General features: G+C 43.9%; 1 protein-coding gene across 3 annotated transcripts in view; it reads right to left on the minus strand.

Moving 5' to 3' along the window:
• Positions 1–16,824, minus strand: part of Ncoa2 (nuclear receptor coactivator 2) — a 228,504-nt gene that overhangs the window by 104,632 nt on the left and 107,048 nt on the right. The window lies entirely within an intron of this gene.

The following is a 16,824-nucleotide window of genomic DNA, read 5'->3' on the forward strand; positions in this document are numbered from 1 at the left end:
GCCGACCCTGCGCCCCAGCTGCCCCGGTGCTTTTCTGACCAGAAGAGGCTTGTGGCCCTATGTAGGCCGGATTTCTCTCTCCCCAACCAGAGCCTGCCTTTGCCTTTCAAGTGCTAAGGCATGCGCCACCACGCCTGACAGGGAAAATCCATCGAAGAAGCCCACTTACAGGCAGGAAAGAGCACTGAGTTCATATGCTGACTACAGAGACGCCCAAGCAACATGTAATTCTCTTGAGTCTCATGTGTCCTATATGTAAGGGTAACAATTGGGACTGTTTTAAATCTGTGGGTTACATGTACAACATGTAGCTCAGGCCTGATGTAGTAAAACATCTCAATGACAGCTACTGCTGTTTCTTAGGCTGATGTGTGTGCTCCCTGGTTTTATGTCAACTTGAAATAAACACCAGTCATTAGAGAGGAGAGAACCCTAACTAATTAAAAAAAAAAAAGATTCAACAAAAGGAATGTTCTGATTTAACAAAAGGAAGAGAGAAATAATATTTGAAAATAATAAGAATTATAAGAAAAAATAAAAGTGCATGTGTAAAGTTAATTGGACAATTATAGCTGGGACTCTATGGTCTTTACATCCTAAGCTCTATACACACAAAACAAAGTATGGACTTCTGTGATACATATGTCAAAAAACCCAAAAACCCAAACTGGGCATAGTGTGCACACCTTTCATCCCTGGTGCCGGGAGTAGTGCAGAGACCGAGGCAGGCAGGGCACTGTGAGTGCAAGGTTAGCCTGGAATAGAGGGAATTCCAGGACATCCAGGAACATAAACAGAAACCTTGTCACAGAGACAAAACACAAACACAGAACAAGAACAGACCCCTGATTTTATTCTATCCCAAAGTTAAAAAGTTCTAACCTAGACATATTCCATAGCAACTGTGAGCACACGTTTGTGTGTCTAGGAATGAGGTAAGCTCTGAAGGTGACATGAACAACACTTTGTAGAATGTGGATGGACAAACAGTGTGTACTCATAATCTCACGACCATCATTCATCCATCATCATCGTTAAATCATCATGGTATAACTACTAGTTAAATCTATTTTAAAATACAATAATGAGTTTCACAAATAATTGTAAGAAACGTAATAAGAATGTCATTTGAATTCCTGTTCATAGCAGATGTGGAAGTACACAAAGCCACTTGAGCCTCTAGCATCCTTCCTTCAGAGAGAAAGTGAGAGGCTCACCTCTGACATTGCTTCTGCTGCTGGGTTATCACCCTATGAGCACTGACTAGGGATTGCATTCTTTCTACTAGAGCAAAATGAGCCTTATAAAAGACCCAACAGTATTCTGAGTAGAGACTGCTAGTTTGTTGGGTTATTTTCAGCAATGGCTCCTATAAAGAGCAGTGCATGAATGTCTCAGTTCATTCTACTGCAGGAGGAGGACTGAGGAGAAGGGCTACGAACTACGACTTTCTCTAAACATGACACTGCCAAGTCCCACTTTAGAAAATGAAGTCGGGCACAGGGTACGCGATGCACTTCCAGTCCAGCTTCTGCTCCTCACCTAAGATTTCAGAGGCTTCAAACCACAGCACCATGCTCGCCACTGGTGCAGTCTCAAACAATCTAAAGTTCCTTTTAGATGAATCTATTCTTCAAAATTATAGGACTAAAATTGAAATTAAGTGACCTGGTAGCCAAAATTAATACAAATGTTAGTGGTGTTGGAAATATTAAACCTATACCATAGGCTTTCAAGAATGCCCGAGGTTCAGAAATGATCCTATGTCAAACGCGTGCGCTTTGCAGATTAACTGAGCCCTCCGAGGGCTGATGAGGGAATGCTCGTCACTTCCTGAGATGCCTGCTAGTCTCTCTGACTGCAAACTGTCTGACTAAAGTGGAGATGAGCACCACAGCTGCCATCACTCATTTCAAATCCCCAGGCCCGGAGAGTTCCAGGTCCAGCCAAGGCTTTTCCAGTATTTACTTTTTAAACTATTTATATATTAACTAAAGAAAACAATATTCCAAAAATGTTACTTAGAAATCACAAAGTAAGCAAAGATGAGACTAGTCTATACCTCGTCTTTGAGCTATGAAGAATCGAGGTGGTAGAGACAAGGTTGCCACATCCCTTTGACCTGTGTTCCCCCGAATCCTTGGTCATTCAGGGCATGTGATGGCTGTTCTTGGTTGTCAACATGGCTATATCTAAAATTAACCAAAACCCCAAAATAGAGGACATGCCTGAGAGGGATTTCTTGCTTAGTTTGAGGTAGGAAGATATACCACTAATCCAGATCTAATATAGAATACACCTGCTGGAAGCCCATATAAAGGTGATTCTCAACGTGAGGTGACCTCTTTTGAAGGTTGCATATCAGATACCCTGCATATCAAATATTTACATAATAATTTATAACAATAGTAAAATTACAGCAATCAAATATTTCTATGGTTGGCTCCCCGACCTGCAGAAGTGTATTTATGGGTCCCAGAGTTAGGAAGGCTGAGGTCCTAGAGTTAGGAAGGCTGAGGTCACTGCTGTATTCATGGGCCACAGAGTTAGTTAGGAGGCTGAGGTCACTGCTGTCTAAGGAGAGAAAGAAGGAGCTTTTGTTCTTTGCCTGTGTGCTCTCACCTGGCTAGCACATCCATTCCTTCTCTGCTCTCACCTTGCTAACACGTCCATTCATTCTCTGGCACTGGAGTTGACTATTTTGGGATTCCAGTGTACAATTAAGATCAGCTGAGCTATCCAGCCTTGTGGACTGAGCAGTTACTGTATTCTTGGACTTTCCATTCATAGTCAGACATTGCTGGATTAGCTGGACCACAGCCTGTAAACCATTCTAATTAATCATGTATACATATACATACACGTGTATATGTGTACATGACAAATGCAGGGCTCAGGATCTGCTCTTCACACTTGGGTTCTGTGTATTAACTTCATCCACACAGAACGTAAAGTGCAAAACACTGGGATGACACTTGATCTTCCCATCCAATGAAAAGGGATGCTATGAACATGTTAGGCAAACGCTCTCATCCACAGAGATACATCCTTGTCCTCCTTAGGTCTTTCACTGACAACCTGTTTAATCAAAGATCACTTTTCCTTTGTTCACTAGTTGGCCACACAAACAGAATAAAAGACCAGAAGGTACTTTATGTGAGAACTAAGTTTACTCAGAGTCAGATAATTGTTCATCTTTTCCTAACTTGTGCAAGAGCCAGCAAAACTCCGGACGAGGGATGCTGAGAAGGATGTGCCTTGCGCTGTCTCTAGACCCTTATCTGAGTGGACAAAACTCGGGACGAGGGATGCTGAGAAGGATGTGCCGTGCGCTGTCTCTAGACCCTTATCTGAGTGGACAAAGCGTGGTTTATTGGCATGCTGAGCCGATTCCGACTGCTTCAAGCACCATTTGATAAGACTTTTTGAGAACGTCGGCTTCTTCCCTTCACCCTCCTCACCTTCTCCTCTTTGTCTAGAAATAGCTCTAGAATATTTACTATTTATCTTTGTTAGGCAGAAGGTGGGAATAGCTGCAATCCCAGCAACACCCACAACAAAGCAGAAAAATGCCATCTGTGGAGCAGAGAAACCCGTCCTCTGAGCTCAGGGAGCCCAGCACACAGTGCTAACACTGCAAGAGCCAATTCTCCAGGACAAACAGAAAACAAGACCCACAAAACTCCACAAAGGCCATAGCAGAGAGATTATCTGCAAAATGAAATTCGGTTATGGCGAGTCAGGAGGCCTCAGCAGTAATGCAGGGTAGAATCGGGCACAGAATCATGTTTATACACATATGCTATCTATCAAATGATTAGAACAAAGGTGCTGCTATAGTAATTGATGAGAAAGGGTCTTGATCAAACATTTCTCCTTGGCCATCACTAATCACCACAGAAATGCAAGCCAGAAGCATAGTGAGACACTACCGCCGCATGCCCCTGAGAATGACTATCAAAAGACCAGAGGCCAAAATGTGACCATGAGGATCTAGAAGCTGGATCCCTTCTGCACTGCTGCTATGTCAAATAACACTAGGCCAGCATTGAGTGGGATGGGAGGTTAAACACAGCAGAGAGTAGGGCAGAGTGCGAGCAGATGTAGGAATCAGCTACAGAATGGAGACACTGTGCTAAGTGAAATAAGCCAATGGGAAACCAAAACTCCACAAGACCTGTGTCATTCCTTGGGCATGAGGGACCTGGAATGGCAGAAACTAGAGCACTGGCTGGCACACCAAAGGAGAGAAGACAGGATGGTCAGTATGCACTCACAGCTGGGGAGGACACAGACTCCAGAGACCGGACACGGCTGCATGGCAGTGGACATGTACAGAATGCCTCAAAGCTGTACATCAAAAATGCCGAGAACCTGAAGCTCAGGGGCCTTATATTTAATAATCTCTTCAATGTTCTCTTATTTAAAGCTTCATTAGTTTTCAACACTACTGCCTCAGTAGAAATGTTTCTTTCCAGCTATAAAAACAGGGAGTCCTAAAACCAAACCAAACCAGCCGGGCATGGTGGNGCACGCCTTTAATCCCAGCACTCGGGAGGCAGAGGCAGGCAGATTTCTGAGTTCGAGGCCAGCCTGGTCTACAAAGTGAGTTCCAGGACAGCCAGGNCTACACAGAGAAAATCTGTCTCGAAAAACAGACAGAGGCTGTCTGTTTGGCTGAGGAGGTAAGAGGTGGTGATGCTCTTCCAGAGGGCCTGGGTCCCCAGCATCCAGAGGCTCAGCAGCAGGTATTAGTACTCCAACTCAGGATATATGATGCCCTCTGGTGACCTTAAAGGGCACAAACACACACGTGATGCATACATACACATACATGAAGGCCATATATACACATACCCCAAGAAATAAAACATAAGTGAAATTGCTCAAAATTTGTATTTTTTGCTGAACTTTCTAGAAAGAGATCAAAACACTATGCCAACTAAGCAACAGAAAATCATGAAAAGCCCAGAGAACAACTTTATCTCAGAAGTCAGAGTTTTCTTAAGTGAGCCGCAAATAAACAAATACATGTAGGTTTCCCACAAGCCAGCCGAGTAGATTAACATGGGAACAGAGATTCATTCAAAGACAGAAAACAAGACTTTGCATTTCAGGGCTGTGCTGCCCCAGGGAATCCTTCTGCTGTACGCTTAAGTCTCAGCACTCCCTTCCACAGAGAACTCAGCTGCTAGGTCATTCCCAGAGCCTGTCTGTGGTTTCTCACTTCCCTCTTAGGTTGCTAGAATTCCAGGTGGTCTCTGTGATCAAATGGAGCTGGAGTGGGGGTGTGGGGGTCCTCCAGGATACTACAGTCTGGGTAGCTTGCTGCAGGGATGCAGGGTGAACATGTGGATAGCAGTTGCTGCCTTTTCTTACTGCTTTAGCCACTCCTCCCATAAGCCACCAGCGCTCCTTGTCCTTGGTAGGATTAAGGCATGAGGGCATAAAGACAGAGTTTTGTTTGAAAAGTGGTTTGCTAGTAAAGCCAGCCTTTTCCAGTCTGGGAAGGTACCAGATTGGACTGTTCCAGGCTAGCTGTCCACTCAGCATTATTCCTCTCTGGTATCTTCATGCTCCACATTCCCAACACTTCCTAGAGAGCCCCTGGGAGGACAAGGAGACTGGGTGTGGAGTTAGACTGCAGACTGCCATTGCTGAGCAGGACACTGGCCAGCACAGAGGCCAGATGGAGCCTTTTCCTCTGTTGTACCTAGATGACGCGGCCACAGCAACACCCATCCTGCTGAACCACCAAAGAGCATTATTGTGGTTGAATTACATTTTCCCCTTTGGAGATGGCCAATCTTATTAGAAAAGTGCCTCCTTCTTTACAGATTAACTTGTCCCTCATAATTGTTACATTAGGTTACAACTAGTGGGAGTGAGGGGTGGGAGTGGGGCACACAGGGTGCTAACAGTGCACAATGTGTTGCTGCTCTCGTGTTCTCAGAGGACCACGTGAGGTGGATAGCAACACTCCTCCCAGTTTACAGAGAAGTGAAGTCATTACCAAGCCTCACTGCGCAGGTTCAAATCCAGAACTGCTCTTATACACTGCACAGAGATCTCGGTGGCTTGCACTCCTGCCTGGCATGGAAGAGGAAAGCAGCCAGGCCCTTTGCATATGGTGGCTGGTACTTTCTCTGAAACCAAAGTGAGCTTAGGTACCCCCTTTCTAGAGATGACAAAACTAAACCTCAGTGAGGCCTATTCAAAACTCCACAGCCAGTGAGACTGGAGTGAGCACAGCCACTGTCCTTCTTCAATCCTCTCAACAGCCAAGACAACATGACTGCTCTCTTCTATGCTACAGCGGGGGAAAACGAGGCTTTGAAGATGTTGGAAGTTCAGTTAGGATCAGGCTAGCAAGAACAGAAATTAAACACACACCAGCTGAACCCCACACTAGGGTCTTCCTTACAAAGGTTGATTGGACTCTACAGATTATGTTTGGAGGGCACTGAGTGACAAAGGACAGATGTGCAGATACCATCATTTCCATGTATTGATCAATCAAGACTCGCTGCTTGTGTGCACTGCAGAGGATTTGCACACAGCGAAGTCTCGGCCCTCTGACATGACCATCTAGAGATAATAAGATGCTTGAGCACAAGCTTCAAGCTTCAACACCAGCAGAAAAGGCAGTTGGTGTGTGTGTGTGTGTGTGTGTGTGTGTGTGTGAGAGAGAGAGAGAGAGAGAGAGAGAGTGTGTGTGTGTGTCTGTGTGTACGCACGCCTTCTCTGACATGACCATCTAGAGATAATAAGATGCTTGAGCACAAGCTTCAAGCTTCAACACCAGCAGAAAAGGCAGTTGGGGTGTGTGTGTGTGTGTGTGTGTGTGTGTGTGTGTGAGAGAGAGAGAGAGTGTGTGTGTGTGTCTGTGTGTACGCACGCCTTCTCCCATCCAGACCAGCACCATGGTTCTAGCCACAGCACACCCATCCCACCCAGCCAATTTGTTCCAGTATTCCACTGGCTCCTGGAGGACCACAGAGTGAACAGGGCTCCAAGTCACGCCAAGCCAGCTCGGTCAGAAATGGAGCCTGTCTTCAGGCTTTCTCCTCCCTCACCTCTGCCTCTGTGACACTGAGCCTCACACTTCTTCCTGAATGGTGCCCGTAGTTTTCTTCCTGCTCTAAAGCCACTCTTTGAAATCAGCGTGCAGATGGAGTTTCAGTGATAGTATCTAGGCAAATGAGGCCCCCCTTACACTTGTAGCTTCAAGGTATCACCATAAGTTCCAGTGCCCACTTTCAGCCTCTCATCCACATTTTTTCCCTCACTGGAAGTGTCCAAAATAGGTCTCCTCACATTTCTATGGAATCTTCTGGTGCCTGCTGTTCCTCACTCTATCAACTGACAATTTCCTACAAACCCTTTTCTCCTTCAATTGTGAAGCCTACCCACTTCCAGAACTTTGGATCTGTTTAGACTGTTGCTCCTTGGATGTCCCAGATTTCCTTGTCTTCAATGCTTCTCACAAAGCCACCTCCCACAGGAGCAGGGTCTTCTGGCTGAACGCAGTCTGTCCCCTCCTGGGACTCTGTGGTGACTTCCAGTGCTGTTACTTTGGTTTAACTTGTAATTGTCTCATATCCTTCAAGTGTAACCGAGGACAGAAATGACCAGAGGATACAGTGCTAATTTCCCTGCACTTCACCACACACTGCAGGAGCGCAAGTGCTTCTGTCACTGTAAAAGCAAACAGGGACTGCACTGAGGAAGCTGGTGCAGTCTTCGTTTTCCAGCCAGATCCATCAAACAGTCTCTGTGCTGTATTGTCTGAGATCAACCTGGTCTGGCCCACTCACTGTTCATGCTTTCTATCTGCTTCCACTATAATGACCTCTGTGAGAGCCAAAGTCTTAATTACTGTGCCTAAGAGTTCCATAAAATAACATTCCTCTAACCTGTAAGCCCCTTGCTCAAGGGCAGATACTTCCTCAAATGTTGGAGGCTATTGTTTAGGGAGGATAACAAGCCCCATGTTTTCACTTCCCTAAACAAGTTTGTTTGAGCCAATTGAAATCAATGTGCTTGATCACATGTAGGTAAGATGTATGCTTGTCCCTGATTGGATGGGCGCAGGAGATACACAAGCAGGAAGTATGTCAGGATACATGCTTGCCCCCAGTTGGACCTGGTGGGAAATACATGGCCTTATGGGTTTTTAAGCCTCTGCAAAATGTGACTCATCAACATTTTCTAGGAACCCAGGAGTAAACCTTGCCAGGGGCCATCATCCTGGTCAGTATTTGATTAAAGCTTGCTTCAAATTTGGTTTGAGATTGTGGTAGTACTCCTACTCTTGCCTGGTGGGATTAAGAGCTTCCCCCGCAGTCTTTCTAAGGCTTATCATCTCCATGCCCACCATCTGAGGAGTCCTCTCTAAATCACAGGCCTCAGCAGCCAAGGACTGTGGTTTTCTCTGTATCAGCCTATTATCTACGAATGTATCTTACCCTCGGTAGACTGCAGACATGGCCGTGACCAGCACAGTGAGGGTAAGTCTGATGTCAGAGTCTCTTGTTTTTATTCATCTCTGTATTCTGACAGCAACACACGAGATATGACTCAAACCTGACAGCAGTCACAGCATTGTATTACAGAGTCTTCAAGTTTGCTTAAGGAATGATTACCCATTGTAAAAGAAATGAGAGAAAGGGGCTATCTGTGACCTCTTAGATGAAAAAATAATTATATAGACATTTTGTACATAAATTCTGCTATACTTTAAATCTACAAAACTAGCAATAGAATTTAGTCTTAGCTACTGACAACAAACTTCAGATTCTGAGAAACACAGTGAAGCAATGACTAAGAGGCCATTACAGAGCTGGGCCTTTGCCCTGCTCACTGCAGTACAAACGTGTTTCAAAGCCTCACAGCTGAGAGGCCCCACACACAGAAAAACACATAACAAGAAGAGAGGAGCCTGACCTGCTGTTACACACGAGTGAAAGACAGGGTGATGACAAGTAGACAGAAAACTCCTCCTCTGACACCTCCCCTTAAACTCAATGTCTCAGTGCCCATGAGGGGCAAGAACCTCACTCACCAAAGAAACCTATAAGAAAACCAAATGCCGCCAGTATGCAGTAGCTTAGAAACTGCAGGGACGTGGAAAATGCTCAGAAGGCCACAAGAGGCAAGATGATTTGGGCTCTTTGGGACATTTCACTGCGTAGCTACTGTCTCAGCCTCCCCACCCCGACTCTCACCAGTGCTGGGACTAAGTATGTACTCCATGTATCTGCTCTCACTGGAAGTGGGATTCTCAAGTCAGGGTTAACTGTGACTCGGCAGGACAGAGCTGAATGAAAACCTAGGGCCATCTCTACCCATACATTCAACATTGTAATAAATAAATCAATAGCATAACTTCCAGTGTTAAATAAATTTGACAAGCACACTCACACAATTAACTAAGAATCTGCAAAACAGCATCATAGAATCCATATCCTTTTTGTAGATACTAAAGGTTGTCTACTTGTTTAAGAATATAACCAATACTTCCATTTCTTCTGAGACAGAATCCATTCTTTAAGAAGCAGATCTGCAGCCAGAGATGATGCTCAGTATGGCACTGGTCTATCAGTCATAAAGCCCTGGGTATGTAGTCCCAGAACTGAAACACAGGCATACTCACACTCACATCTACACAGAGGAGAGAGGAAGGGAAGGGAGGGGAAAAGGGGGGAGGGGTATAAATGAGATTTCTATCTAAAAATGGCATCTTAGTTTGAACAGACACCATGAGCAAGGCAACTCTTATAAAGACAGTATTTACTTGGGGCTGGCTTACAGGCTCAGACATTCAGTCCAGTATCATCAAGGGAGGAGCATGGCAGGAGAGAAAGGGACTATTCCTTCATCATCAAGCACATCCCATACAGAACAAACAGTACTGTCATATGGAGAGAGAACCCGTCAAAGGTGGTGACAGCTTCAGACACAGGGCAGCAGGGACAGCCTCAATGAGTCCTTGAGTTCCTGCCACATGGGGACATGCTTTCCACTGGTCTAGGAGGGGTGAAAGAGAAGTACCTAGGCATGAGCAAACAGTGGCCAGAAAAGGGAGGAGACGTTACTTACTTGAAAGTTGGAACTCAGAGAGATGAACTCTAGAGATGGCCGGAGATAGAAGCTATACAGCAACATTAATATATTTAATGCCACTGAATGTATGTCACAACGGATTTTAAATGGGGGGGGGGGGTTAACTTCACAACAAGATAAAAAATATACTTATATTTACATTAGTGTATGATATAGTAAACAGTATACCCTTATATATCACCAAATAAGTATATGCTCCTAAATTGATCCACATATAAAAAGTACCATATTCATGTCAAATCAGAGAAAAGTATGATCCCATGAAAAAGGAGAAAGCCAGTGATGAGCTGGGCTGGAAATCCAAGTGAGAGAGAGCTATAGATTCCAACAGCAATCAAACAAGCTGCACTGGCCCAAGTCCTCAACCTCTGAGATCAAAAGCAAGCAGAAATACTCATAGGATAGCCGGGGAATGCCAGAGGCAAACATTACAAACCAAGAGACTCTCCTCCTCCTCCTCCTCCTCAGCAGCCCATTGCTGAGGGCTGCGACTGCTTATCAGGATAGAGAAACTGCATTATAAACTTACTCTAAGAAAATGATGAACATTTGTTGAACTATCCAACATACTGGAAAGGTAGGTGTGTATTTACATGTTCTGCTCTGCTGGTGAGAGAAGCTTGGGCCTTACTCATGAGGAAAAGGCTCTAGCTCTGGATGACACCTCCAGCCCAGAAGCTAATTCTTTTTCTTTTTCTTTTCTTTTTTTTTTTTTTTTTTTTTTTTGAGACAGGGTTTCTCTGTGTAGCCCTGGCTGTCCTGGAACTCAGAAATCCACCTGCCTCTGCCTCCCCAGTGCTGAGATTAACGGCGTGAGCCACCACTCTCGGCTCAGAAGCTAATTCTTATGTGTCCGCACAGACACTGCTGACTCTGGGTCCTGGGTGCATTCCTTAACTGCTCCTGATCTTAGTTTTTGGAGGCAGGGTCTGTCAATGAACCTGGAGATCAACAACACATCTGTACTGGGTCAGAAAGCCTTTGGGAACAACCTGCCTCTTCCTCCCCAGCCCTTTACTGACTAATCTATCTCCTAGGCCTTAGAAGCAATCTCACAACTATTTCTAAGACAATTTTAACTGGCAACACAGCTGCAAGGCATCTTCTTAGTTATCACTAAACAAGCAGACTCATAGCTATCACACATGGCATTGGCAGTCTCCAGACAGGCATTCTGCTAAATCTCATGCCTATTCAAGCAGCCATGCCATCAGAGGCAGGCAAGTCTAGGTGGGTAGGAGGAGCAGGAAGTGCCCAGTTAGAATCTTCTGATCCATGATTGTCTATGGCCTCTAAGAAGGTTTTAGTAATGGCAGCATGCCAAGGTCCTGCTGAGGAAAACCCTTATTTCCTTTGAGGAGACCAAATCTGGGATTCCCCTCAGATATTTACATTCCATTCAACTTTCTATCAAGATACAGTTGATTAGGGTCATTTTTCCTGCAGCTCCATAGATTCATGTTGGAATAGTCAGAAAAATCAGAAGAATCGGTACAGAGTTTAACCAAAGCTTAAAAACTCCAACCTGACACATCTAAAATGTATCAGCATCCAGAGAACCCACCACACTAAAAAGTACACAAATCGTGTTAACAGTTCCAAAACAGAAACAAAAATAGCCCTACACAGTCTCAGCAGTATCCAACATCCACTGTAAAGCATCAAGAGATACTGTTTCCCATTCTTCCCATGCCAAGTCCCTATAAAAATGTCTTAAATACCAAATGCAAACCTGTACTTCAGGTTGCAGTGGAAATTTTCTGTAGCCTATCCCTGGAGTGTTATTCTCTAGGTGATGGCCAAGGAAATTCTCATAGGTATTCAAGGGAGCAGGCAGAACAAGGCCCTTTGTCAAAATGCAAGGATCAACCCTGACAAGGAGCAAAGGCAAATGAAGAATGCATTCACACAATGGAGGCCGCAGAGCACCAGCCATTACCTTGAAAAGTATTAGGGGGAAAGCAAGTTACAAAACAGCCCAGCAAGTGTGACCTTAAAGTAAATCACATGGTGTCAATAACTGGGCACACAGTGGATGGAACACTTTAAGATCTTGGTACACTGAACAATGAATTCAGTATGGCAATTGTCTCTGATAAAAAGAAAAAAGAATTGTACGAGTAACCCACCGAACGGGAGAGTGAAAAACATTACTATAAGTTTCAGGACCACCAACCTGCCTGCACAAGTTAAAGTCCTGACACTCAGTGATGGAGTTTGAAGGTGGATTTGGAGAGGTGATGTCAAAGGAGGTGAAAAAAGGAACCACCATATGCAGCCAGGGAGAGTTATCCACCTCAGCAGTACATGATCCAAACAAGGAACGATGGTGGCTCCTGTCTGTGTTTTCTTTATATACGTGTACATATAAGTACATATTAATACACTATGACTTCTACTGTTTTTATACTTACACAGTTATGTAATACAATACATTTCCATTCTCCAAACTAATCAGTGGGAGGCTCCAGCAAGCCTTCTCCCTGCTGCCAGAGACGCGCTCCTTTTAGAAGACCATCTCTACTGCTCTAAGCCCACACATTGCCTTTTGCCAGTCTCCCTTTCTCTGCTTTTTCCCCTTTCCATTTCTCAACTGCATCCTGTATAAACCAGGAGCAAAGTAATCTTCATAAAATACCACTTGGGTAATGCCACTTGTCAACTCTTGGGATTTAAATATTTGATGGTATTTACAAGCTGTAGAAAACTCCTTTATCCCAAATTAAAAGGCCCCAAAGCTTAGCTCAAAGCCACAGCTTGCCAACTCTGTTAAAAAAATGGCTCCTTCTATCTAGTCTTGCTGCTTTACTCAAAGCCCTGTGTAGGCTCTGCTCGCTCCCCCTCCTTTGGTCACACTCTTGCTTCAGATGTCACCTTCTCTCGTAGTGTCTTCCTCTGAGATTGCAGTTTCACTGTCTTGCTAAACCCGGGTCTCCTTCTTTTTATGTAAGGGCCTCCTTAACCACCTCACCCAAACTCCAGCTTACTCATTCTCTCCATGAGCATTTGCTGGATGCCAGCACAAGACATAACTCATAGGTGCACAAATGAAGCTAAGGGCTCCTTTTCTTTTCTCCTTGCTGTGTATGTTGATTTTAAATGCATATCATAAATTTCTTCAATACTATTTTACACGTCGTTGGGGTTCAATAAATGTCCTCTGCTTAAATGCATAATAAAGGCATATGGTAACAGACAGTTTAAAGTTTATCCTTGGAGTTTTTTAATAAACACATTTTCTTGTGTTATATGCAACTGAACAGAAGAACAGTGAACTTGGAGTCAGAAGGTCTGTGTGGAACTGGGGCTCCAACATGGGCCATCACTGACCATGATCCATTCCAGTAGGATGAAAAACACTATCTTCTGACAGGATCTTTGTGGCTGTTATGTGGAATGAGTGAAGAGATGTTTGTTGCTATACAAGAAGACTGCCTAGAACTTGTTTATTACCCAACAGACATTTACAAGGCTGTTCTCAAAAGATGCCAAGACCCTCATTTACTACAAGGCCTGCTTACGAAGACTCATTTCCTCCTTGGCAACCAGCAGGGACGCTGCTTTTGCCTAATGAAAACAGAGTGACTACAGAAATTAAAACATGACCGTTATTTAAAAAATAGACTGTTTATTTTCCATGTTTGAGTATTTTATCTACCTACATGTAAGTATATATAAGTACCATGTTGACCGCAACACCCACAGAGGCCACTAAAACTGGAATCACAAATGATTGTGAACAGTAGGTCCTCTGCTAGACAGCAAGTGCATTTAACTGTTGGGCTGCCTCTTCTCTGAATGTCATTCAATAATCCTACTTCTAAGTTGTCTCTATTCTATGAGTGACACACAGAGTAGAGGCTGGTGGGGCGGCTCAGCAGGTACATGCACTTGTTCCCAGGCCAGACTATCTCAAGGACCCATGTGGTAGAGTCAGTAGTCCCCTCTGAGACAGACAGACATGTACACACACCACCACCCCCAGCAAATACATACAGATATATCTGATATATAAATACACAATGTTTTAAAATTTTAAAGGAAAATTTTGAAAAGTTAATAAAATTGCTAATTAGAGTAAGTATTTAAAACAAAACCAAACCAAACCAGTGCAGAGGACTGGAGAGATGGCTCAGTGGGTAAGAGCACTGACTGACTGCTCTTCCGAAGGTCCGGAGCAGCAAGCACATGGTGGCTCACAACCATTCACAAGGAGATCTGACGCCCTCTTCTGGAGTGTCTGAAGACAGCTACAGTGTACTTACATACAATAAACAAATCTTTTAAAAACAACAACAATGCAGTGGACCCCAGGGCCACAAATCTTCACCTCATCCCTGACGCACTGCAGTGACCTGGGGATCCCACAATTGTCTCCTCAAGTTTTACCCCACAAAAGCTAACATAAAATAGACCATGTAAGTCTGTTTAAGACCTCCCAATATGCCTTACACTCTTTTACACTTAATGTGTGTGCACGCGTGTGTGTACGTGTGTCAGGGACAATTTATAGTTCTCTGCTCCCACTACGTGGGCCCTGATGTGGACCTCAGATAGGCACACATCAGCAAGCAGCACTACCTGCTGAACTACCACACAGGCCACACACACTCTATTTTTCTTGCTATTCTTTGGCCTTTTACACCCATTCAATGACCCCCAATCTGGTCACTGGCAGCACAAATTTGTGCATTGTGTATCTGTGGGTTCAATTAGATACAAGAGCTTCTATTAGGTACACTATGACCGACTATCTGTCCTTCCTCTCACTATAGTTCTCTGTAACACAGCATGCTTGCATGGCAAGAATGTTATTGGGTTGAATCACCTCACCAGTCCTCAGGTTCAATGTCTTCTTTGTAAATTTGAGACAGTCTCACTTGGGAGTCTGAGCTGGTCTGAAACTTATGATCCTCCTACCTCAGCCTCCACAGTGAATGGCCACCACACCTGGGCAGGTTTATTATTTCCATATAAAAAACGTACAAGGAAAATACAGAAAAGAAAGAAAAAGAGCATGCATATTTTTTTAAAAAAGATTTATTTATTATATGCAAGTACACTGTAGCTGTCTTTAGACACACCAGAAGAGGGCATCAGATCTCATTATGGATGGTTGTGAGCCACCATGTGGTTAATAGAATTTGAACTGAGGACCTTCGGAAGAGCAATTAATGCTCTTAACTGCTGAGCCATCTCTCCAGCCCTGAGCCTGCATATTTTTACTGTAGGAACAGAGTATTTAAGTTGATTATATTCACTTCTGAAAATTAAGGCAAAAAGGTAATTTTAAAATCAATTTATAAAACTGAATCCTACCATTTCCGTATAACACTATAATAAAGATATTTCCTTATTTCAGTGTTTGACCTTTTGTCTAAATGTGTATGAGAGAGAGAGAGAGACAGAGAGAAAGACAAAGGTGTGAGGAGAGGGAGGAGAGAAGTACATAGACAGAAGACAGTCAGGCAGACTGACAAGAAAGCAGATAGGACAGGCAGACAAACTGACAGTAGTGAAGTACTGTACTGCTATGTGGCCCAATCAAGACTAGAACTCATATTATTGCCACTGCCTCATGACTGTTGGGCAAAATAACTTTTAACACTGCCATAATAATCTAAGTGGCAGTTATAGTTTAAAGTAAACCTGGCAGAACTTTCTCATACCTTCAAGCTCGCCATTGGCATTTTGTTCACGGTGTGTACATGCTTGGTTTAAATGATAGATCTGCAATCATGGAAAGCAGATAGATGGTCTACAGCAATCACACAGCCATGTCACCATGTCACCAAAACAATGCTGGAGCACCGCACTAAGAAACATGACCAAAAAAAAAAGCCGGGTGGCGCACGCACGCCTTTAATCCAGCACTCGGGAGGCAGAGGCAGGTGGATTTCCCAGTTCGAGGCCAGCCTGGTTTACAGAGTGAGTTCTAGGACAGCCAGGGATATACAGAGAAACCCTGTCTCGAAAAACCAAAAAAGAAACATGACAAAATATTGAATAAAGTTATGGTGTCAGCTTAAATGTTAATATTCCAAGATTTGCATCAGGCACGGCAGCAAACACTTGTAACCACACACCAGGCTTGGGAGAAGACACTATTAACCCTCACAACTGGGAGAAGGAGGATGGTAGTGGCCAGTCTGCACTACTTATCAAGACTCTATCTTAAAATTAAAATAACTAACATTAACAAATATATAAAATAATGCATTTACATTCCAATTTAATGGCAAATTAAGCTAGGTTCGATCGTGTGTCTATATAAAAACTGTAATTTGGCATGTAATAGTTTATGGATACTATAGTTTCTCAGATAAAAAAATGCTCAGATATTCACTGAAACTCAGTCACTAATTGACAGATTCATTTTTATGAATAGCAATTCATAAAAACATTTTATTTAAAAAAGCAATTAGGGAAACAGCAGATTTGTTAAAAGGAGCCGCAGAAAGTCAGAACCTAGGCTAGGGTCCCAGCAGTGTCCATGGTCACCTGACAGCAGAGTCCATGATCACCTGACAGCAGAGTCCATGGTCACCTGACAGCAGAGTCCATGATCACCTGACAGCAGAGTCCATGATCACCTGACAGCAGTGTCCATGGTCACCTGACAGCAGTGTCCATGGTCACCTGACAGCAGTGTCCATGGTCACCTGACAGCAGTGTCCATGGTCACCTGACAGCAGAGTC

The sequence above is a fragment of the Mus caroli genome, chromosome 1, assembly GCF_900094665.2.
Source record: "Mus caroli chromosome 1, CAROLI_EIJ_v1.1, whole genome shotgun sequence".
NCBI classification, from domain to species: domain Eukaryota; kingdom Metazoa; phylum Chordata; class Mammalia; order Rodentia; family Muridae; genus Mus; species Mus caroli.